Here is a 23994-nt window from a genome sequence, read left to right on the forward strand (position 1 = left end):
CCCCAACCTTTTGCTGACGGGTACTGGTGGTAACTGACTCTTACTAACCAGACCTAGAGCCAGTGCTATGCTAAAAGACACTTAGAATACAGTGAAAACACCTACTTACAATAGGGGACACTATGCGTTGGGGTACCCCTGTGATTAGCATGACCTCCTCTGTATTTGTCAGGGACCCCACAAGCCTTACCGTCTGCCTGCAGAGTAGTCTCGCAGGGATTATATGAGTAATCTTGGCTGTCTCCCACCTGCTCCCTTGTCCTACCTTAATAGTACCAGACCTGAGCGTGGTGAAAACCAGGGGAAGGTAGACAATAATAACAGTCACCTGAAGGAAGAGATGATTCCAGGAATCTCTGGTAGGTACCCCTGCCACCTGATTACTAGGAACAGGAGATGCTCCAGGGCTGGAATTCATGGTCTCAGGATAACAGAGGAGTCCTAACCAGCAGTTACGGTGTCCGCTGCACCTGGGCTGCTGTGAAGGAATAAGGCAACAATGCGCTCCTGCAAAGGATATCAGGCAATAAGGAAAGGAAAAAATGGTGAGGGGCTCCTGCTCTCACCGTGATGTGAACCAGAGAATTGAACAAGGCGACTTTTTAAATAATAGATTCTTCTTACTAACTACCACATTTCTACGTGGTGTACTGCTAACATTCTGAAATAATCCAAAACACTTTTTCTTGAAAGACAAGCAGAGAAGGACCCTGTAGGTTAGTATATTTTCTTACTTTACATGGATCTAGTCCTTGTAACATCTTAATATTCTGTTTAAGACTTTTTTTGGCCTATCCTCATAAAAACAATTCGTAATATGTCAATAGATTCCTGTTGAATGCTGCAAATACTAATACAATCCCACTTATGTACCAGAGCATATGTATGCATCCCTTGAACTTCTTCAGCTATTACTTCTTCCACGTTCCTAGGAACCATCTTTTCTTTTGTAATGGGGCGACCATTTTTCATTATACTACTAGTATCTACTGCATGAACTAATGTGTTCTGTTGAAAAAAGCTTTCTTCATTAAAGAATGGCTCAGTACTAGAAGTGTGTTTCCATTCACCAGTGAAAGTTTTTAAAAAGTTACTTCTATTAATCAGTCTTTTTCTTTTGCTGTTCTCCTTCATAAACAGCATTGTTTTATTCAATGTTTTCATTCGCTTTAATACTAATATAAATATTTTCATTTCAATTCAAAAGCAGTATCTACTACACTTTCGATGTGTTGCTTCTTCTTATACGCTGCTACTCTTCTTTTATACTTTTTACAATCTTTAAATAAAATATGAATTACTCTACTTCAAAACATTCATCCATGTATCTCTTTAAATTGTTTGTGTCTTTTTGTGACGTGTTCTTTTTCCAAAAATGAATGGGATTTTTCCATTACATCTCTTTATTTGCTTGTGCTTTTTAGTAACAAAAACATTTTTCCTTTCATTACTATTGTCTTTCTTTAATCTCTCCACAACTAATAAATTGTTTAGTATTCTCACTCGAACAGACGTTATCCTCAGTAACATTTGGGTCTTTTTCTAGTGCACTCTTTTTTCAGTTTTCTTTAAGTACTTCTGTTGTCTTTGTTCTCTTCTCTGTTCATGTTTTCTTGCCATCTTCAACTTATAATCCTAAAAAAATAATTTTCTAAAAAACAAAGAATAGTTTGAATAGTTTGTTACATCAATTAACAATTTTAAATCAATAACATCTCAATATTGAATATACTTAGTAAGCAAATAATTACAATTGCATTGCTACTGCATTTATAGCAAATAAAACAAGAAAAATGTAAAAACAAGCAAGACAACTGCAGAAAGAAATGCAAATGTGCTGACAGAGAAAGAAAGAGACAGAAAAAAAGAAAGGTTTAGAAACAGCCAAAATAAACAAAAACAGCAACACAGCTACTGAAAAATGTGAAAAATGAAGAAAGAAGCTGCAGAGGAGCAGAAAGACACAAAAGAAAAAGAGAAACACGCAAGAAAAGTAAGAAATGTATATGCTGCACACATGTACCATCTTCACATGCATAATAACACGTATGAGAATACATGTGCAAGTAAAGACATACCTCACTCACAAGACCATGAAATCCTTTAAAAATGTCAGACTGTACTTCCCATTTCAAACACACACCTACATTTATGCGGTGTACTTCAAGTGTACCATTTCACAGACTCATATGAGGTAGCCTAATCACTAATCCCTCTGCCTATTTATTTATCTAAACCGTTACTTTTGTGCTACAGCATCACTAATCAGTGACTACGGAGAGTGTTGGGCCTAGGCAAATATAAAGCAGCCACCCTTTGCATGTGTGTGTTGTAACTCTCACTATATTCCAGAAAGCATGCATGCGTCTGTACCTTTTACAAGTGGCATCATATATAAAAGAAACATACAAAATACATGTATACCTGTGTTTTATACCTCTACCATCTTCATAGGCATAACACGTGTGAGAATACATGAGCAAGTAGACACATACAGCAGTCAAAAAACCATAAAGACCCTTGAACTTGACAAACTGTACTTCCCATTTCAAGAACACCCCTACATTTACAAGGTGTACTTGCAGTGTATTTGCAGTGTTACTTCCCATAGACTGATACGAGGTAACCTAATCACTAATCCCTCTACCAACATGGCTTAAACCTCACTTTTGTGCTGCAGCTTCACTATTGAACAACTACTGAGTGTGTTGGGCAATGGCAAATACAAAGCAGCACATTTTTCAATGTGTCTGTTATTAGTCTCACTATATTCCAGAAAGCAAGCATGCATGTGCTGTACCTTTTCTAGTGGTATCATATATAAACGAAACATACAAATAGATGTTGTGGTGGGTCCACCCCTGTCACGGAGCAAGCTGACCTTTCCAACATGGCAGCCGCGTAGACACTAACCGGACGGAGATTCGACGGTCCTGTTGTTACTCCTTCCAGACAGGAACCTACAGGAATGAGGGGCGGAGCGGAGGAATGCGTTTTTATGCCCAGGCGCACCAGACGTGAGTGTGTGCAGCTGGAGAGATAGGGAGTCGCTGGCAGCCGAGGAGGAGATCCACATCCTGCATGGAGGAGCTGAGAACCCGTTGCTATTGAGAAAACTGCAGCCGGAGAAGGAAGACGACTACGTCTCGGAGAACAGCTCAAGGGCATCGCCCGCGAGTCTGGTACTCTACCAAGTCAAGCGGAGGTCGTGGCTCCCCTTCACATGGCCCAGGAGGGCCACGGGCACAGGCACAGTGCAGGGATCCTTTTCATTTTGGGGCTGGTGGGCGGGAGCACAAGCCCCCTCACAGTAAAGCACTTCATCCTCCCCCTTTCACTTAGGCACATCACGAAAGTAGGGTATAGGCGACTATGGCACTTTTCCTTTACCGTAATACTGCCAGGACAGAGTGTCTGACCCCTTGTTTTCTTTTGTTCTTTTTTTGTTTTGTTGTTTTGGATTCCCTCCTACCTGTACACTCCTTTGGAGAGCAGAGAAACCGGATCCAGAAAACAGAAGCCGCAGAGGACTCTCATCCCCCCCAAATCCAAGAAAACCCATTGAGAGACGTTTATCTCTGCAGAATGGTCCAAGGAGAGACTCTGTTAATCACTGTAAGACTGAGACATAAAATACCCTCACCCTTTACAAAAATGAACAAAACAATAAAAGATATTCCTGCATACCTACCACTTGTGGCCTTTACATTCTTATAAGAGAGGGAGGAGACGGAGGAGAACCATAGACACCCCAGCCTAGCAAGGACAGTGGTGTTAGAATTGGGATACAGTGTCTAGCCAACATGACACAACCCCTCACAATGGAGTCCATGATCTCCCAACTGGCGAAAGCCCAATGCCATTTGCAGCTCATATTCGAACAACAAACTAAACAGGCACAACAAGAGCGGGAAGCGCAACACACAACCCTGAAAGCCCAGGCGTCTCACATGACTGCTAATCAACAGGTGCAAGATACAGCCATTATGAGACTAACTGATGCCATATTTAGCGCACAGGTACACCCAAATGTGCCCGGCACAGTGCTCCAAAAGTTTCAGGAAGGGGAAGACCCCAAATTTTATTTGTTAACTTTGAACGCATTGCCTCCACCGGTGCCTGGACCCAAGAAAGATCGGGACAATACATCGCCCCTTTATTGTCAGGAGAACTGCAGGTGGTCTTTCAGGCCGCTAACCCGGCAGGCACCACTCCCTATAACGAGATAAAGAAAGCTATCCTGGAGAAGCTTGGCTGCGATCATGAGTACTATCGCAGCCGTTTCCGCAAGGAAAAATGGTCAGTAGGAGATAACCCCAGAGCCCTGTATTTCCAGATACGTGATCTTGGGAACCAGTGGTTACAGCCAGCCACCTCAACCATGGATGATATTACAGAGAAAATATACCTCAAACAATATCTGGAGGCCCTCCCGCTCAGTACCAGGCACTGGGTTAAGCAGCATTCCCATTTAACAGTAACCGCAGCAGTAGACTTAGTGTGTGCTTTTCATCGATCCCCCAAATTCAAAGACCAAAGATACCCCACAAATACACCCCGGACACCAGTAAAGGCACCCCCTTATCCCAGCTCCAAAAAGACATATGCCTAGGTCCATCCCGGGGCCGTCAACACTACAGGGATCCCAGTCCTTCCAATGCGCTGAGTGGGGGCACATTGCTCAACAGTGCCCGGCACACAACCCTCTCCAAGAACCCATGGAAGTGGGGTGCACCTGTGGTTGGGTCCCGGTCGCCGGTGAAACTACTCCCCTTTACAAGAAGAAAATACATGTTAATGGGAAGCAGGTTGTAGCACTTTTAGACACAGGGTGTCAACATACCCTAGTCAGCCAAGGACTTGTACACGATTCCCAGATGCTAGGAGAAGAGTGTATACAGGTCACTTGTGTACTCGGAGAGAAAAGGATGTACCCCCTGGCATACGTCTTGCTCGAGATAGACAGGGAACCCAATTGTGGAAAGTAGGAGTATTGCCCTCCCTCCCAGAGTTCGTTTTGTTAGGGACAGACCTGCCCCGATTCCAGGAATACCTGGCAGCTCTCGCTCCTCCATCTCCTGTATTAGGGTGGTTGGCCCTTGCTCCTTTTTCCAATGAGAGACTAGAATGCCCCAACCCAAAAAAAACAAGACCCGTAGGGAGTGGCAGGAAGAAAAGGCTTTGTACCTATTACCCAAGGTACTGTACCATCTCATGTTGTTTGTTAACTAGATACGTCCCTGACACCAAACCAGAACTTTCGGGCTGCCCAGAGAGAGGACGGCACCCTACAACATACCTGGGTGCAAGTCCAGGAGGACCATTTAGATAAGGTAGGCCCATTGTTCTGTATAAAAATGGGTTTGATGTATAGAATAACCAGGGGAGTGGGACACCTTAGCGAACAGTTGTTAGTCTCAAAACCATTTAGGGAACAAGTGCCAGACCTCGCCCATAGCCAAACAGGGGGGGACATTATGGGAAAGAACACACTCTAAAATACCTTTTGGACAAGTTTTATTGGCACGGCGTCTACCATGAAGTAGCAAGACACTGCTCCTCTTGTGTCAGATGTCAACTGGTTAACAATTCCACACTACCTAGGGCGCCACTACACCCCCTCCCGATTATTGACATACCCTTTCAGAGGGTAGGGATGGACCTTGTAGGACCCCTCATTCCTTCCTCCTGTGGGCACCAATATCTGCTTGTATTGGTGGACTTTGCTACCCGGTACCCGGAAGCAATACCCCTGGCTAGTACCACCACCACAGCAGTGGCCCAGGCTATGATTTATTTTTTTTCACAAGTGGGTTTCCCCCGCGAATTGTTAACTGATCAGGGCACCCCTTTGTATCCTGCCTCATGAAACAAAGCTGTGTCCTTCTGGGTATCAAACAAATACACACAGCCGTATATCACTCTCAAACAGACTGCCTTGTTGAAAGATATAATCAAACAATAAAAGAGCATGCTCAGAAAGATTGTTAGCAAAGCAGGAGGGCACTGGGACAGACAAATACCCCTAGTATTGTTTGCTATAAGTACCCACCCTCAAAAATCCACAGCGTTCTCCCCCTTCGAACTACTGTTTATAAGGAAGCCACACACACTCCTTGACATGGCGTTAGAGCAATGGGTAGAGGAGGAAGATGAAAGCAAACAACTGCTGCAATATTGCAAGGACCTAAGAGATACATTGTTTTCTCTGTGGGGGGAGGTCCATACAAACATGGAGAAGGCACAAGAGACACCGAAGACCCAATGCAACGAAAACACTAAACTTAAGGAGTTTAAAGTTGGGTACTATGTTCTGATCCTTCTGCCCACTACAGAAAAAAAACTGCTAGCCACATGGCAAGGCCCATACAAAGTGCTGGACAAGGTTACCCCAGTTTCTTACTGCATAACCGTCACACACAAGACTCACACCGGTCAAACCTACTATATGAACCTCTTGAAAGACTAGTGGGGCCCCTTTCCAGTTCCCCTAGACAAAGACAAACTAATACTAAATGTGTCCCTTAATAAACCTCTCGAGATCCCATTAATCTCTCCCTTACCCACTGAGGAGGAGTCTTTTCATTTGGGGAACCAGCTAACACATATACAAAGACTACAACTGCAAGCACTGTGTCGTTCTTACGCAGATATATTGGTAGGAACACCAGGGCAGATGACCTTAGTGGAACATACAATTAATACAGGCAGGGCAAAACCCATAAACCTTAAGCCCTATCATATACTCTCTGCATGTAGGCAGGCGGTAGACCAAGAAGTGCAGGCCATGCTAGAGGCAGATATAATTGAGCCCTCCCACAATGAATGGTCTTCACCAGTAGTACTCGTCCCTAAACGCGATGGAAGAATTTGATTTTGTATCGGCTTCCATCAGTTGAATGCCATATCTAAATTTGACGCGTATCCAATGCCTCACTTCGACGAGTTAATAGAACGATTGGGGGATGCCTGCGTGATGACTACGATTGACCTTACAAAAGGTTATTGGCAAATCCCCACTCACCTGGTAAGCCAGAGAAAAGACCACCTTTTCTACTCCATCAGGTCTATTTTAATTTAAAGTCCTTCCCTTTGGCGTCCACGGCACCCCAGCCACATTCCAACGCCTGATGAATGTCCTGTTGCAGAAACATCAGGACTATGCCGACGCATATTTGGACGACATAGTCATACACAGCTCTGACTGGGAAACTGACCATACACACCTGACAACTGTTTTAGACACCCTCAAGCAAGCTGGTCTCCCTGTCAATAAAAAAAAAACCACTTTTAGCACAGACCATATAGAATACCCAGGGTACGAAATACAGGCAGGGAAAATCAGACCCCAAATGAACAAGCTAGAAGCAATCACAAAGGTTCCCCATCCCCACACTAGAGAGGACGTCCATTCCTTCTTAGGCTTAGTTGGGTATTATAGACGATTCATACCCCACTTCTCAGACATCGACAGTCCTCTCACCGACCTTCTTAGCAAGGCAAACACAGGGACAACCCTTCCATGGGGTCCTCCCCAAGAGCACAGCTTTTCACTACTAAAACAGAAACTATGTACGGCCCCGTTCTCAAATGTCTTGATCATACAAAAACCTTTGTACTCCAGACAGACGCTTCTGACAGAGGATTAGGGGCTGTCCTCTCCCAAACTGACGATATGGGCGATCTACGTCCCGTCCTTTTTTAAGTAGAAAACTATTTCCCAGAGAAATCAAGTACGCCACTGTTGAAAAAGAATGCAAGGCCCTGCAATACTACCTCCTGGGTCAGCGATTCCGCCTTCTCATGGACCACGCCCCACTGACTTGGCTATCCCTGCATAAAGATACAAACCCAAAAGTGCTCCATTGGTTTCTGGCCTTACAACCCTTCTCTTTTTATACTTTGCATTTTCTGGGTAAACTACAGATGAACGTGGACTTCCTCTCCCGCTATGCAGTATCAGAATGGCCCACACGTCCATTCCTGGAGAAGAGGCAGTGAGGTAGGTCCACCCCGTCACGGATCAAGCTGACCTTTCGAACATGAAGGCTGTGGAGACACCAACCAGAGGGAGGTTCGACAGTCCTGTTGTTCCACCTTCCAGTAGGAATGCGTTTTTATGCTGGGTGCCCCAGACGTGAGTGTGTGCAGCAGGAGAGAAAGGGAGTTGTTGTCAGCCAAGGAGGAGACCCACATTCTGCATTGAGGAGCCAAGAACCCAACGCTACCGAGAAACCTGCAGCCAGAGAAGGAAGATGACTATGTCCCGGAGAACAGCTCAAAGACCATCGCCCGCGAGTCTGGCACTCCACCAAGTGAAGCGGAGGCCGTGGCTTTCCTCCCCTCCCCTGCGGCCTAGGAGGGCCACGGGTGCAGGCAAGTGCCAGAATCCTTTTCGTTTTGGGGCTGGTGGGTGGGAGCACGAGCCGCCTCACACTAAAGCACTTCATCCTCCCCTTTCACTTAGGCACAGCACAAACGTAGGTTATAGGTGACGGTGGCTCTTTCCCTTTACCGTAATACTGCCAGGACAGAGTTGTTTTCTTTTGCTCTTTTTTCTGTTTTTTTGGATTCCCTCCTACCGGTAAACTCCCATGGAGAGCAAAGAAACCAGATCCAGAAAACAGAAGCCGCAGAGGGCTCTCATCCCCCCCGCCCCCATCCAAGGAAACCGACAGATAGATGTTTATCTCTGGAGATTGTTCTAAGGAGAGACTCTGTTAATCACAGCAAGACTGAAGCATAAAATATCCCCACCCTTTAAAAAAATAAACAAAACAATAAAAGATATTTCCACATCTATATCTCTTGTGGCCTTCCCATTATTATAGGAGAGGGTGGAGAGGGAGAGGAACCATAGAAACCCCAGCCTAGCGAGGACAGATGTATACCTGAGTACTGCCTGAGTGAGTTCATGACTCCAAGTGTAATGTCTGGGTGATTATATCAGTGCATGGGTAGTGCCTGAGTAAACGGATGACTGTAAGAGTAATGCCTGAGTCATTGGAATAGTGCATGGGTACTGCCTAAGAGAATGGTCTAGTGCAAGAGTAGTGCTTGAGTGATTATATAAGTATATGGGTAGTATGTCGATGATTGCATGAGCACAGGAGTAGTGCCTGAATGAATGGATGAGTGCAAGACTAGTTTTATGTGTGATAAGGGCATGGGTTCAGCCTGAGTGATTCTATGACTGCAGGGGTAGTGCCTGGGTGATTGTATGAGTATATTGAAAACAACTGAGAAAAAGTATGAAGGCACAGCTAATGCCTTGGTCATTGCATGAGTGTATGGTTAGTGCTTGGGTGAGTGGATGAGTCCATAGGTAGTGTCTGAGTGAATGGATTAGTCCAACTCTACTGCCTGGGTCATTGGATGAGTGCATGGGTACTGCCTGAGAAAATGGGTGAGTGCATGAGTAGGGCCTGAGTGAATGGTTGAGTGCAAGAGTAGTTTTCTTGATAGTGTTTGTTGTAAGTCTCTCTACATTCATAAAAGCATGCATGCATCTGTCTGTACCTTTTCCTAGTGGCATCATATATAAAAGAAACATACGAATAGATGTCTACCTGAGTACTGCCTGAGTGAGTTTATGACTCCTAGGGTAATCCTTGGGTGATTACATCAATGCATGGGTAGTACCTGAGTAAAAGGATGATGGTGACAGTAATGCCTGGGTCATTGGATGAGTGCATGGGCACTGCCTAAGAGAATTGCTTAGTCCAAGAGTAGTGCTTGACTGATTCTATGAGTATATAGGTAGTGTGTCAGAGATTGCACGAGTACAGAAGTAGCACCTGGGCGATTGCATGAGTGCATGGGTACTGTCTGGCTGATTGGCCAGCGCCTGAGTGAATTCATGAGTGCAAAAGTAATATCTGCCTCCTTAGATCAGTGCATGGCTAGTGCTCGAGTACAAGGATGACTGCAAGAGTAACCCATGGGTCATTGTATAAGTGCATCAGTAGTACCTAAGGGAATGGATGACTGCATGGGTATTGTCTGAGTAAAGCATTGAGTGCAAAGGTAGGGCCTGGGTGATTGCAAAATTGCATAGGTAATGCCTGATTGATTGGATGTGTGTATAGGTAGTTCCTCTTTAACTGTAGGAGTGCATGGGTACTGCCCGAGTAAAAGGATGACTGTAAGAGTAATGGCTGGTCATTGGATGAATGCATGGGGATTGCCTGAGAATAGTTCAGTGCAAGAGTAGTGTCTGGGCGATTACATGAGTGCAGGGGTAGTGCCTGGGTTATTGTGTATGGGAAATACCTGAGAGAAAATATAAGTGCAAGGCTAATAAATGAGTCAATGCATGAGTGTATGGGTAGTGCTTGAGTGAGTGGATTAGTCCAACTCTAGTGCCTGAGTCATTGCATGAGTGCATGGGTACTGCTTGAGAGAATAGACAAGGGCATGGGTAGTGCCTGGGTGAATAGATTAGTCAAGTACTAAGGCCTGGGTCATTGGATGGGTACATGGTTACTGCCTGAGGAAATGGATGAACGCATGAGGAATGCCTGAATGAATGGATGAGTACAAGTGTGTTACATGAGTGCATGGGTACTGCCTGAGTGATTCTATGACTGCAGGGGTAGTGCCTGGGTGATTGTATGAGTGTATGGGAAATATCTGAGAGAAAGTATGAGTCATTGCATGAGTGTATGGGCAGTGCTTGTGTGAATGGATGAGTCCATAGGTAGTGTCTGAGTGAATGGATTAGTCCAACTCTAGTGCCTGGGTCATTGGATGAGTGCATGGGTACTGCCTGAGAGATTGGGTGAGTGCATGAGTAGTGCCTGAGTGAATGGTTGAGTGCAAGAGTAGTTTTATTTGTGATTCCATGGGTGCTTGGGTACTGCCTGGGTGATTATATGAGTGAAAGGGTAGTGCCTGAGTGATTGGATGCATGTATGAGAAGTACCTATGTGTAAGTAAGTATGAGTGTAATAGTATTGCCTGTGTCATTGCATGAATACATGTGTTATGCCTGAGTGAACAGATGAGTACATGGGTAGTGTATGAATAAATGTTTTAGTGGAATAGTAGTGCCTGAGTGATTGCATGAATGTATGGTAATGCCGCAATGATTAGATGTGTGTATAGGTAGTACCTCCTTTATTGCATAACTGCATGAGAGTGCCTGATTGAATTCATGAGTCCAAGAATAATATCTGCCTCCTTTGATTAGTGCATGGCTAGTGTTTGAGAACAGATATAACTGTCACCATATTCAAGAAAGCAAGCATGCATGTCTCTGTACCTTTTCCTAGTGGATCATATATAAAAGAAATATACAAATATATGTATACCAGTGTTTTATGCCTCTACCATCTTTATAGGCATAACACGTGTGAGAATACATGTGCAAGTAGAGACATACCTCAATCATAAGACCATGAAGTCCCTTAAACTTGACCGACTGTACTTCCCCTTTCAAGGAGATACTTAAATGTATGTGGTGTACTTGAAGTGTATATATCCATAGACTAATACAAGCTAACCTAATCACTAATCCCTCTACCAACATGGCTTTAGCCACACTTATGTGCTGCAGCTTCACTAGTCAGGAACTACTGAGAGTGTTGGGCCTTTCCAAATACAAAGCATCAACTTTTTCAATGTGTCTGTTGTAAGTCTGTCTATATTCATAAAATCATGCATACATGTGTCTGTACCTTTTACTAGTGACATCATATATAAAAGAAACACACAAATACATGTATACTTGTGTTTTATACCTCTACCATCTTCATAGTCATAATACGTGTTAGAATACATGTGCAAGTAGAGATATACCTCAGTCACAAAACCATAAAGTCATTTAAACTTATCAGACTTCACTTCCGATTTGAAAGAGACACCTAAATTTAAGCAGTGTTTCTCAAGTGTACTTTATCACAGACTCATACAAGGTCGCCTAATCACTAATCCCTCTGCCAACATATCTTAAACCTCACTTTTGTGCTGCAGCATCACTATTCAGCAACTACTGAGAGTGTTGGGCCTAGCCAAATATAAAGCAGCAACCCTTTGCATGTGTGTATTGTAACTCTCACTGTATTCTAGAAAGCAAGCATGCATGTGTCTGTACCTTTTCCTAGTGGCATCATATATAAAATAAACATACAAATAGATGTATACCTGTTTTTTATACCTCTACCATCTTCATAGGCATAACACATGTCAGAATGCGTGTGCAAGTAGAAACATACCTCAATCACAGGACCATAAAGGACTTTGAACTTTTCAGACTCCATTTCCCATTTGAAAGAGACACCTAAATTTAATCTGCGTTTTTCCAGTGTACTTTTTCACAGACTCATACAATGTTGCCTAATCACTATTCCCTCTGCTAACATATCTTAAACCTCACTTTTATGCTGCCGCATCAGTATTCAGCAACTACTGAGATTGTTGGGCCTAGCCATTTTACTAAAAGCATGCATGCATATGTCTGTAGCTTTTGCTAGTGTAATTTTCAGATGCATAGCACACGTGAGAATACATGTGCAAGTAGAGACATACCTCAGTAAGAAAACCATGCAGACCATAAAACTTGACATACTGCAGTTCTAATTTGAAGAAGACATCTATAATTATGTGACCTATTTCAACTGTGCCCTTCACCAGACTCATACAAAATTCCCTAATCAGTAATCCCTGTGCCAAAATATCTAAACAAAGAACAACTTATCTACATGGCAACAATAGACGTTCAAGCACTATATACGTCGATACCCCACCTAGCAGGCATAGAGGCAGTGGAAAAAGTGTTTTTATGCAGTGATTATGATGATACCATGAAAGTTTTTTTGATGGAACTTTTAGAGTTCACTCTTATGCATAGTTATTTCAAACATGGTGAGCTTTGGTATATCCAAAAGAGTGGTACAGCCATGGGCAATTCCGCGGCGCCGACGTACGCTAACATCTTTATGAGGAACTACGAAGAGAGGAACATTTTGAGCCAAGGTACGTGGAAGCAACACACTAGACTATATGTTCGATTTATCGACGAGATTTTTATTGTTTGGGAAGGTGCCAGAGAAGTGTTATCATCAGAAATTTCTAAATTGAATTTGATAGATGAACGCATCAAGTTTACTTGGGATATTCAAGAAAGAAACATCAACTTCCTAGATGTTAATGTTATTCGAGGAGAATCCAGTTTTGATACTACGCTATATAGAAAAGACACTGACCGAAACAACTTATTGAGCTTTGATAGCTTTCATCCTCCAGCCCTGAAAAGACACTTGCCATTTTCCCAATTTATGAGGGTGAAAAGAGTCGTCTTTGAACCACAAAAGGTAACAATTCAGATGACAGAAATGTCCACTCGATTTCAAAAAAGAGGCTATCCTCCATCAATTTTGAGCGAGGCCATCGAAAGGATTAAGGATACGACGAGAGAAACTTTATTTGCCAGCAAACCAGTTTCCAATGACCAGCGTATAACATGTGTGAGTAAATACTCCACAGCTAGTAATGCCTTCAAAAATATCATCAAGAAACACTGGTCCATACTACGGGTCGAACCGGATTTTAAGGGAGCATTTGAACGAGAGCCATTATTTGCCCACACACGTTCGAAAAATATGGGTCAACTTTTGAAAATGCAATCTAAAACCAACCAATATGCAATTTGGAAAGGAACTTTACCTTGCCTCAACTGCACTAACTGTGGTAACATCAAGAAGGGCAATAAGCTATCACCCCCAGAGTACAAAGAGAACATCAACTTACATGTAAATGGGACATGTGATTCAATGAACGTAATTTATGTATTAAGCTGTCCATGTCAATTGCATTATGTTGGTCATACAGAGCGTAAATTTAAAATCCGGCTAAATGAGCATAAGAGTAACATTCGCACAAGAATGCTCAAATCTACGGTTGCAACACACTTCATGGAAGCTGGTCATGATCTCAGCGAATTGAAAGCATGCATTTTGGAAAATGTAGAAAAGCGCGAAGGCATTAATAACAAAACGCAGCTTTTGAGGAGAGAGAACCACTGGATATATCGTCTTCAGACTTTAAAACCGTCTGGGCTTAATGAAAGGGTGGAATTTCAGTGTTATTTGTAAATATGTTTATTCTCTGACTTTTATAATTGCAGCATGATGTTCCTTGATTTGTTGCACTGACCTAGTATACTAATGAGCATACAAGTACCATAAGCCATAGCGCAGCAGCCTAGACAGTTAACCCCACCCACCTAATTCCTTTAACCTTTCCCGCCACTCCGTGTAGTCAGAACCGGAGTGTTAGCGGACCTTCGCGAGCAGAATCCCCGTTTGTTCTGGTAAGCCAGTTGCAATATGCGGTTAGTTAAACGATAGCACCCTTTAATTTCTCAGCTTAAGCTGTCACTTGTGAACCGGAATGCAGAAAACTCCTACGAACGTTTTCTTAGTTTGTTTTGGTAAGCGCGTGATTGAAAACGCCTAGTTAAGCGATAGCGTCTTTAAATATCTTAGTTCCTGTTTCCATTCTGAGGTTATGAGATATTTGATTTACTCGTACACGCATAGCTTATATGCCGCCCGCATACTTATAGGAGACATTGCACGGGTGAACTCACCTACCCTTAAACTAGTATCAGTCTGCCATGAGCGATAAATATTTTCCCCGCAATTTTCCCCTGATCTTGCCTTCTCGCTAAGCGACCATCATGTTAAGTATTTACAGTTATATTTAGTGTGTGTAGGCACCTTTTGGATAATATTATTTTTCTGCATCAATTTAACCAGTTGGTATGCATGTTGGTATTTGAATTACACCTTCACATTAGTAGCAATGTTTTGCATGTAGTTTTGTTGGTCCCTTACTATGTAGTAGTAATCATCATTATTTAAACTTACAGATCCCTTGATAAAGGCGCTGGCTTGCGCCGAAATGCATTGGGAGGCCATGGAAGGCCAGATTTTTGGCAACTAATTAAAAGAAAAGAAATGATCAATCTTGTTGATGGGAACATTTAATGTGGAGCAACATTGGAATGTCCTTTTGAACTATGAATTACGAATAAAGAAAAGATTGTCAAACATACAAGTGAGCTATTATTCACTGGAAATTTTGGCTGGTTGCAGCATATACTAGTGCCCGGGAATACGAGTTGATCATGAACTTGTTCAGTATTTGTTGAGTACACTACACACCCCTGAGTAGAGGGTGTTCCTGGAGCACAGTAACCGTCTACATTAACCTCAAAGTACTTTGCAGTGCTCGAATCACCCGAATTTTGTAACATATCTAAAACCTCACTTTTCTCTTGCAGCTTCTCTACTCTGCGAATACTCAGAGTCTTGGTCGTAGGCACATATAAACAACCAACCCTTCATACATCTCTTTTATAAGTCTTGCCACATTGTCACATTGTCAAACGTATGCATGCATGCTGGTGCCTGTACCTTTTGCTAATGGTATTATATATAAAAGAAACATACAAATAGATGTATACCTCTTTTTTACACATCTAACATGTTCAGATGCAAAACACATATGATAAATGCATGTGCAAGCAGAGACATACCTTAGTCACAAGACCATGCAGACCTTGAAACTTGACAGACTCCACTTCTCAGTTCAGAGACACCTAAAATTATGCGGCATACTCCATCTGCACTTTTCCACAGACACATACAAACTCCCCTTCAATACTGAGGATCCCTGAGGGCCAACTAGCCCACCAGGTACCTCCAGTATGCACCAGGGAGCCGCGTTACAGAGAGGTGTTGAGAGGCCACGCCCCTTTGTACACCTTTCTGCAACGCAGCTCTGTGGTGCTTACTGGAGGTACCTAGTGGGCTTGTTGGACCCTAGGGACCCTCAGGATTCAAGGGGACTTAATCTTCCAACTTAAAATGGCCACAGGGCGTGTTTACACACTGGTGAATGGAGGGGACGGGGCCTACGGTGACGTGTGCAAACACTCTCTGTGGCGTGTTTTAAGTTGGGGAAATAATTCCTCTTCAATCCTGAGGGTCGCTGGGGGCCAACTAGCCCACCAGGTGCTTCCAGTAAGCGCCACTATGCTGCGTTGCAGAGAGGTGGTCCAGGCCGTGCCCCTTTTTACACCTCTCTGCAACTGCGCTTACTGGAGGTACCTACTGTGCTAGTTTGACCCTAGGGACCATCAGGATTCATGGGGAGTTAATCTCTCAACTTAAAATGGCCACAGGGCGTGTTTACACAGTGGGGAAGGGAGGGGAAGGGCCTGAGGTGCAAACACACTCTGTGGCACGTTTTAAGTTTGGAATATAATTCCCCTTCAAACCTGAGGGCCCTTGGGGGCTAACTAGCCCACCAGGTGCTTCCAGTAAGCTCCACTGCGCTGCGTTGCTGAGAGGCTGTCCAGCTGTGTCCCTTTTTACACATCTCTGCCATGCAGCTCTGTGGCACTTACTGGCGGTACCTAGAGGGCTATTTGTACCCTAGGAACCCTCAGGATTCATGAGGAGTTAATCTCCCAACTTAACAGACACAGGGCGTGTTTACACAGTGGTGAAGGGAGGGGACAGGGCTTGCGGTGTTGTGTGCAAGCATGCTCTGTGGCGTGTTTTAAGTTGGGGAAATAATTCCCCTTCAATCCTGACGGCCCCTGGGGGCAACTAGCCCACTAGCTGCTACCAGTTAGTGCCACTGCTCTGCGTTGCAGAGAGGTGGTCCAGGCCGTGCCCCTTTTTACACCTCTCTGCAACGCAGCTCTGTTGCGCTTACTGGAGATACCTGGTGGGTTAGTTAGACCCAAGGGAGACTCAGGATTCAAGGGAACTTTATCCCCCAAATTAAAACGGCTACAGTGTGTGTTTGCACACCTGTCACCTCAGGCACCCCCTCCCTTCACCAGTGTGCATACGCGCCCTGTGGCATGCTTTAAGAGGTAGTTTTAATCCCCCTGCCCTATTATGTACCAGGGCCTTACAGAGGAGGTCATGGCAATCACAGGGGTACCCCAACACATAGGGTTTCCTAGTGTATATAGGTATTTTCCCTGTATTCTAAGTGTCTTTTTGCATAGCACTGTCTCTATGCCTGGTTAGTCAGATTCAGTTACCATCAGTACCCGTCAGAAAAAGTTCTGGTTACTGGAGGAATTTCTGCTCCTCTGTTGGTTCTTTCTGTACATCTCTTCTTCTTCCTGCACTTTTCTTCGTCTTTGTGGACTTCTGTTGCTTCTTTCTGCATTCCCTTTTTTTTTATTTCTGTGCATTTTTTCTTCTTTCTTCACATGTCCTACCTCTTTAGGCATAGTTAGAAACTAGCATTTAAAAAACCTTTGAAATTCACTGAAAAACATAGGTTTCAGGCATGTTTTAGTTAGAAATTAGCATTTAAAAAACCTTAGAAATTCACTGAAAAACCATAGGTCTCAGGGGCGTTATAGTTAGTTGAACATTTTACTCGTAAAAAAACATTGAAATTCCCCCGTTATAGTTAGTTCAGCTAACTATAACTCGAGCGCCCGCAATGCACTGCTGATGACGTCACATATTACATCACTCATGACATGGTCAGTGACATCACTCATGACATCTCAAATGACATCACTGGTGACATCATCCTTGTGATAGAATGGCATACTTCCTCTCACCCTAATATAACCTTTGATACACACACTCAAAAATAGAAACTAACATTTTCAAAACAATGGACATACCAATAGGACTTACAACACACCTATTCAGTAATTCCAAGATCTACACACACATCCACTTATTCACCAACAGTCCTATACAGTCACTCATACATGTACTCAGTCATCATATGTACTCATACACCTATACATCCTGTTACACACGGACCTCATCCATAGAGTTACTCACACACATAGTCACACATGCAAAGTATCAAACATCCATTTACTTGCATATACAGTTATACACACACCAGCACACTTACTTCTACAGAAACTTACACATACTTAATCTCTTAAGCAATCACTTATAGAAACACATACTAATTTATACAGGAATCTTCCAATCTCTCACTCTCACATATACTCACTTATATACACACCAATACTCACATATACTAGTTTAAAACATATGTAGTTACTCAAAAAGACACTATTGGGACAGTCATTCATTCACTAACACACCCATACACACACTCATCCACCCATACAGTCTAGCACACATGCTGTCTTTAACACATACAAGCAGTGAGTCACTCATTCATGCATCTATGCACTAGGTAATGCCCCCACCGCACCATACAGACACTCAGACACTCATGCTGATACCAAAAAAATCCACTGATAACCTATATAGACACTCATGTAGCTACTCAGCAACCCATGCAGCCACCATTACACAAAGTGAGAGACTGACACAGATATTTACATATTTAAACATTACTCACTAACCCATGTATTCACTAAGATACGCTTAATCAGTCAGTTATACAATCATTTTTACAAAAGAAATCATCCATTTAGACACTTATATACCCATTCATTCTTCCCTCGACGTTGAGATATACATATATAAAACATATTTAATTTTCACAAAAACACACATGCACTGGATGATGTCATCAGTGATGTCATCAGTGATGTCATTTGAGATGTCATCAGTGATGTCATGAGTGATGTCACTGACCATGTCATGAGTGATGTAAAATGTGACGTCATCAGCAGTGCATTGCGGGCCCGCAAGTTATAGTTAGCTGAACTAACTATAACGGTGGAATTTCAATGGTTCTTTATGACTGAAATGTCCAACTAACTATAACGCCCCTGAAACCTATGGTTTTTTCAGTGAATATATATATAAATATGTTATTTTTATATCCTTCATCTCTTTATGCACACTTCGTTATCATGGCATAGAGTCTTCTTCTATGTTCATTGACCACTGCAGTATTATTTTTATTGTTTGATTATCCTACAGGGTTCTTTAAACTACAGTAACAGGGGCATTAGCTCTTGGGTTTATTTATTGTGATTTTTATAACACATATAAGTCACACAGTGTGACCTAAAATTATAGGGGGTGGTTCTCACTGTTTATGTGGCTTAGTGCCCAAACCCATATCTTTATAATTCTCATACCCCAAATGACTCACATTATCTTCTCCCATTATTTCTATTGGAGTTAACGTAATGGCTTAGTGCCTTGTAACCTATGGTTCAAATAAATGATGCACATGGTTTAAAAATAATGAGGGTGCACATTTAATACTGTTTTCACAAATACGGCCCTATTGCTTTGCATCTATATGTACCCTATTAATGTTAATAGCTAGCATTCTACGTATCTATCTATCTATCTATCTATCTATCTATCTATGATCTTTTTTCTGGCTACCTAGAAATCTGTTTATCTATGAATCTACATAGCTATAATAATGTATCTAGTCTTACCTGTATTTCTAGTTGTTTGCTTGTCTATCCATTTCCATTAATATGTCTTTTTCTATGTCAACATTAAACTGAGTGCAGACTTTGGGTAATAATATTGTCTCCTACGATGGTATAATTACTTTATCAAAAAGCTATGGTTAGATTAGCTTAAAAACACCGGTATCTATTTTGACTTCAATTTTAGTTTATATTTCAGAGATTTTTTCACCCCTCTTGTTGGAAAAGCAGTACAACAGCTGCTGCCTGGGGCATGTTTCAAACCTGTTTTTTGTTTCCTTTCCTCCTTAAATTCCCAGTACTCCCCAGCAAATGTAAATATTTATTTAGATATTCATCGCGAGGAAGAAAAATGCCTTCCAGGGATACGGCACTCGCTGATTTGCGTTATCAAACTTCTGCCAATTTTGAACTCGCGCTTTCTTTCGAGCCCTGACTCAGTGAATAGAATCTCCTCGCGGAGAGGGCCACCAGCCACTTCCTGTGCCTCTGAGCATGTCAGTCATGCACTAAAGCTGTTGGCGCAGCTGGTTGCCTCTACCCAACGGGGAGTATTTTTACCACTAAAAATATGAGCCTGACAGGTGCACATTTTATTAGAACTTATTTTATTGTACATTAGTGCGGTGCAAAAGAGAACAGCAGTTCTTAACAAGTCTCAGAATGCGCACAGCAACAAAATGGAGGCATAGAGGTTTTAGAATTCATTCCAAAAAAATAGGCGTTCTCTGATGAACGTCTTTTTTGGGGGGTTTGGGAAATAAATGAATGCGAAGCAGCTTGCGCAGCCAGAGACCCTCATTCTGTTTTTTACGAGGCTCATTTGCATTTATGCTCTTCCCTGCTGTTGTTGAGGAGGCCCTTTTCACTTTTCCTAAATCTACAACTGCACAGGGTGTAGTTAAGTGGCTGTTTCGGACTGATCTATTGATGGCCACACAAATTATGTAGCGGGTCCCTCGCTGGACGAACAGAACCAACGTGCTTGTATTGTTTCTACAAAAACGAGCTGTATGGCTAATTAATACTGCAGGGTAACGTTTAATTTTGAGTTGTTTTAGCTTTTACACTGTGTCTCACAGTAAAGGGGGCGGGGTCTTTATGAAAAGCCACAAGTCCATGCAATGCGGCATTTAAAATGGCAATCAATCAGTGTATTGTTTTCTGACGTCTGTATGTTCCTGTCACGACCTATGCACATATGTAAACTTGTAAACTTTCTTCTATCTAAAGAGCGTTCTAGTGTTGCTTCGCTCATAAAGAAATGCTAGAAACATTCGAGAAGGCCATTTTGAGGTAGCAGACTCTAGAAAATGTGTTTAAAAAATAGAATTTTCAGGTGTCATGTTTTCGTGAAAATCTACAAATGTTTTAACCTTTACCACATATTATAGAGCTGCACATATCTTAGAAGTTATAGCCATGATGCATATTTAAAAATTACTTCAAATGAGAATAAAATATGGTGTGTGCCTTCAGGATATTCAAATTGCTTTATTTTTTCTTTATTTGAGGCCTTTCACTATAGTATGCTGCTTAAAACAGAGCATGAAGGCACAGGAAAAACATAAGCAGCCATATTTTGAAAAAAACCTTTTATGTTGGCTCTTTAAGCTTTAAAATAGATACAGAGCTCACCAGCCCTGACAAACATATGCATGCATGCGTATTGCAGTTGTATGGTGCATTCATCGTCTAAAGAGGTAACAGACTCCTGAGGCACAGCCAGGAGATCGCTATTTTTAAAACTTTGTTTTGATTAATAAAATATTGTTTTTACCTGTCTCTCACTATTTCCTGGGCACTCCCTTGTCCTAATCTCACCCCTCATTCGCAGCGCAGCCGATTTCAACTCTGCCACGGCTCAAACTTTTCCGCCGCCATTCTCCTCCATCAGCCCTAGGCCACGCCCCCGGCCCTGAGGCCACGCCCCCTGCCGGACTCCTACTACTTAAAGGCGCGCCCTGCGCTTGCTCGCAGTAAGAGGTCACAGACTCCTGCGGCACAGCCGGGAGATCGCTATTTTTAAAACTTTGTTTTGATTAATAAAATATTGTTTTTACCTGTCTCTCACTATTTCCTGGTCACTCCATTGTCCTAATCTCACCCCTCATTCGCCACGCAGCCGATTTCAACGCTGCCACGGCTCAAACTTTTCCGCCGCCATTCTTCTCCATCAGCCCTAGGCCACGCCCCCGGCCCAGAGGCCACGCCCCCTCCCTCTCAATATAACAATGTGCCCTCCCCGGACGCGCAGCGGGCTCGCCGTCTGCGCGCCGAAGGCGCGCCAAAGGAAAGCCCGTCTGCGCCCGTCCGCGCCAGACCGGGCCCAGGGGCCAGTCCTGCCGGCCACTTGATCTCATACCCTGCCAATTCCCTTAGAGACCTACAATACACCCATTTCACTCCCTCCCCCACCACCATCAAACGTATCGTTACTGCCGGCATTATCTCATCTGACCGGCAGGCCACCAGTCGGAGCATGCCCCCCGCCAAACCAGCCGCGGCCGCGGACTCCACCATCCGGGTGCTACATTTGAATACCCGCTCCATGGTAAAGCACCACGCCGATATTTTTATTCTCCTCTCCACCGAGAAGCCGGACGTGCTCCTACTCACGGAGACCTGGCTGACCCCGGACTCCCTTCCTGACATTCTGGCGGCACTCCCCCCGGATTATTACATCCTTCGCGCTGACCGTCAAGGCAACCGCCCGGGTGGCGCAGTGGCCACCATAATATCCAAACATCTTAAATTCACTTCCACTTCCTCCCTCCCCCTCCCGGGTGTCGACAACCTTACCCTTAGCCTAAAAACGGACCTAGGTGCCTTAACACTCCTCCTCCTCTATCGACCCCCCAACCCATGCCTTCCTTCGCAGCCACCTTGACCGACCAGCTGATCTACCTACTCACCTCCAACCCCAGACTCGCCCTCTTTGGTGACCTCAATTACTGGTTCGGCGATGTCAATGCCGGGCCCCATGCTCTGGAGATCTTTGAGGCTCTTGTTAGCCTCAACCTAATCCAACTGGTCACCTCGGCTACCCATATTAAGGGCCACATCCTGGACCAGATTTGGTCCCAAAACCTGACCGTTTCTCCCCCACTTGTCTCCCCCTGCACTTGGTCAGACCACTATCTAGTGGACACTACCCTTACGATCAGTGGCAAACTGCCCAACCCACTAATGGCAGGTGGCCTCTCTCGCAAATGGAGCTCCCATGACCCCAAAGGCCTGCTCGCGACTCTCTCCGAGACCCGGCCCACTCTCCACCAGCCCACCAACTCCAATATTGACGAGTTGGACTGTGAGATCGGCGCTTGGCTGAAGTCAGCCAGTGACATATTTGCTCCCCTCACCAAATTCCCCCCGACTAGACACCACAATTCTCACAGATGGTTTACGGAGGACCTAAAAAAACTCAAGCTGAAAGTGCGCCAGCTGGAAAGGACATGGAGACGGAATTACTCTGAAACTGACAGACTGCAATACACCCTAGCCCGGAAAGATTACAAAAACGCAATCTCCTCAGCCAAATCATCTCACTTTGCCAACCGAATTTCCTCTTCGGACAATAAATCGAAAGAAGTGTTCCGCATCATGAACGAACTCACCTCTGATGACAGAACTCTTCCAGGTTAAACCCCCACCCAAGGAACCTGTGACGCCCTCAATCTCTTCTTCATCGAGAAAATCAATAAAATCAAGGCTTCAATCACCACCTTTCCCCGGACCCCCCTCTCTGACACCCCCTGCAACAATCTTTCTGTATACTCGGACTTCCCGCCCCTCAACGCCGCCTCCTTGGCTCAGCTTGCGTCCCGGGTAAAATCAGGCTCCCCGAACGACGTCTGTCCTCCCCCGATCCTACGGAGCATCTGCCACTCCCTACCCGAATGTATCCTACCTCTGCTGAACGGTTCACTCAGCACCGGCACCGTTCCCAGCTCCTTCAAAGAGGCCGTCTTAGTCCCGCTGCTAAAAAAACCTGGCGCGGACCCAGCAGATCTGTCCAATTTCCGTCCCATTTCGCTCCTACCCTTCCTGTCCAAAATAATCGAGGCACATGCCACCCAATGCCTTTCCAAATGTATCGAGTCATCTAGCTACCTGGAACCCAACCAGGCAGGCTTCCGGCCTACCTTCTCAATGGAGGCTGTTATCTTGGCCGTCCTCGACACTTTGCGGAGGAACGCCGATATAGGGACCCCCCATGCCCTCATACTCCTGGACTTATCGGCTGCGTTCGACACGGTGGACCATAACATCTTGCTCCACCTTGTCGAACAGGCCGGCGTCCAAGGCCTCGCGCTGAGCTGGATACAATCGTTCCTGTCCGGTAGATCACAGGCCGTCCGACAGGGCCCCTACACAGCGCCCAAAACCCCCACGACTTGCGGGGTTCCCCAAGGCTCTTCCCTGTCACCCTTATTATTTAACCTTTACCTCCGGCCCCTTCTTCACTCTCTCCACACCTGGGACATCACAGTATATAACTATGCGGACGACTTACAGATCATTTTCCCCCTCAACTCTCAAAACGCAGTAGCCAATTTCCACGCCGCCATGGTCCACATACAGGAATGGATGAACACCAACCATCTGAAATTGAACCCCGG

The 23994-nt window shown here is 44.1% G+C and overlaps 1 long non-coding RNA gene across 1 annotated transcript in view; it reads right to left on the reverse strand.

The window, feature by feature from the left end:
* Positions 1-21254, reverse strand: part of LOC144782785 (uncharacterized) — a 248758-nt gene extending 227504 nt beyond the window's left edge. The window contains exon 1 of the long non-coding RNA XR_013601260.1: positions 21153-21254. This is a non-coding gene — a long non-coding RNA (uncharacterized LOC144782785). The remainder of the gene's footprint in view (positions 1-21152) is intronic.
* Between the last annotated feature and the right edge of the window lie 2740 nt (positions 21255-23994).

Source organism: Lissotriton helveticus, chromosome 9, assembly GCF_964261635.1.
Source record: "Lissotriton helveticus chromosome 9, aLisHel1.1, whole genome shotgun sequence".
Classification (NCBI taxonomy): domain Eukaryota; kingdom Metazoa; phylum Chordata; class Amphibia; order Caudata; family Salamandridae; genus Lissotriton; species Lissotriton helveticus.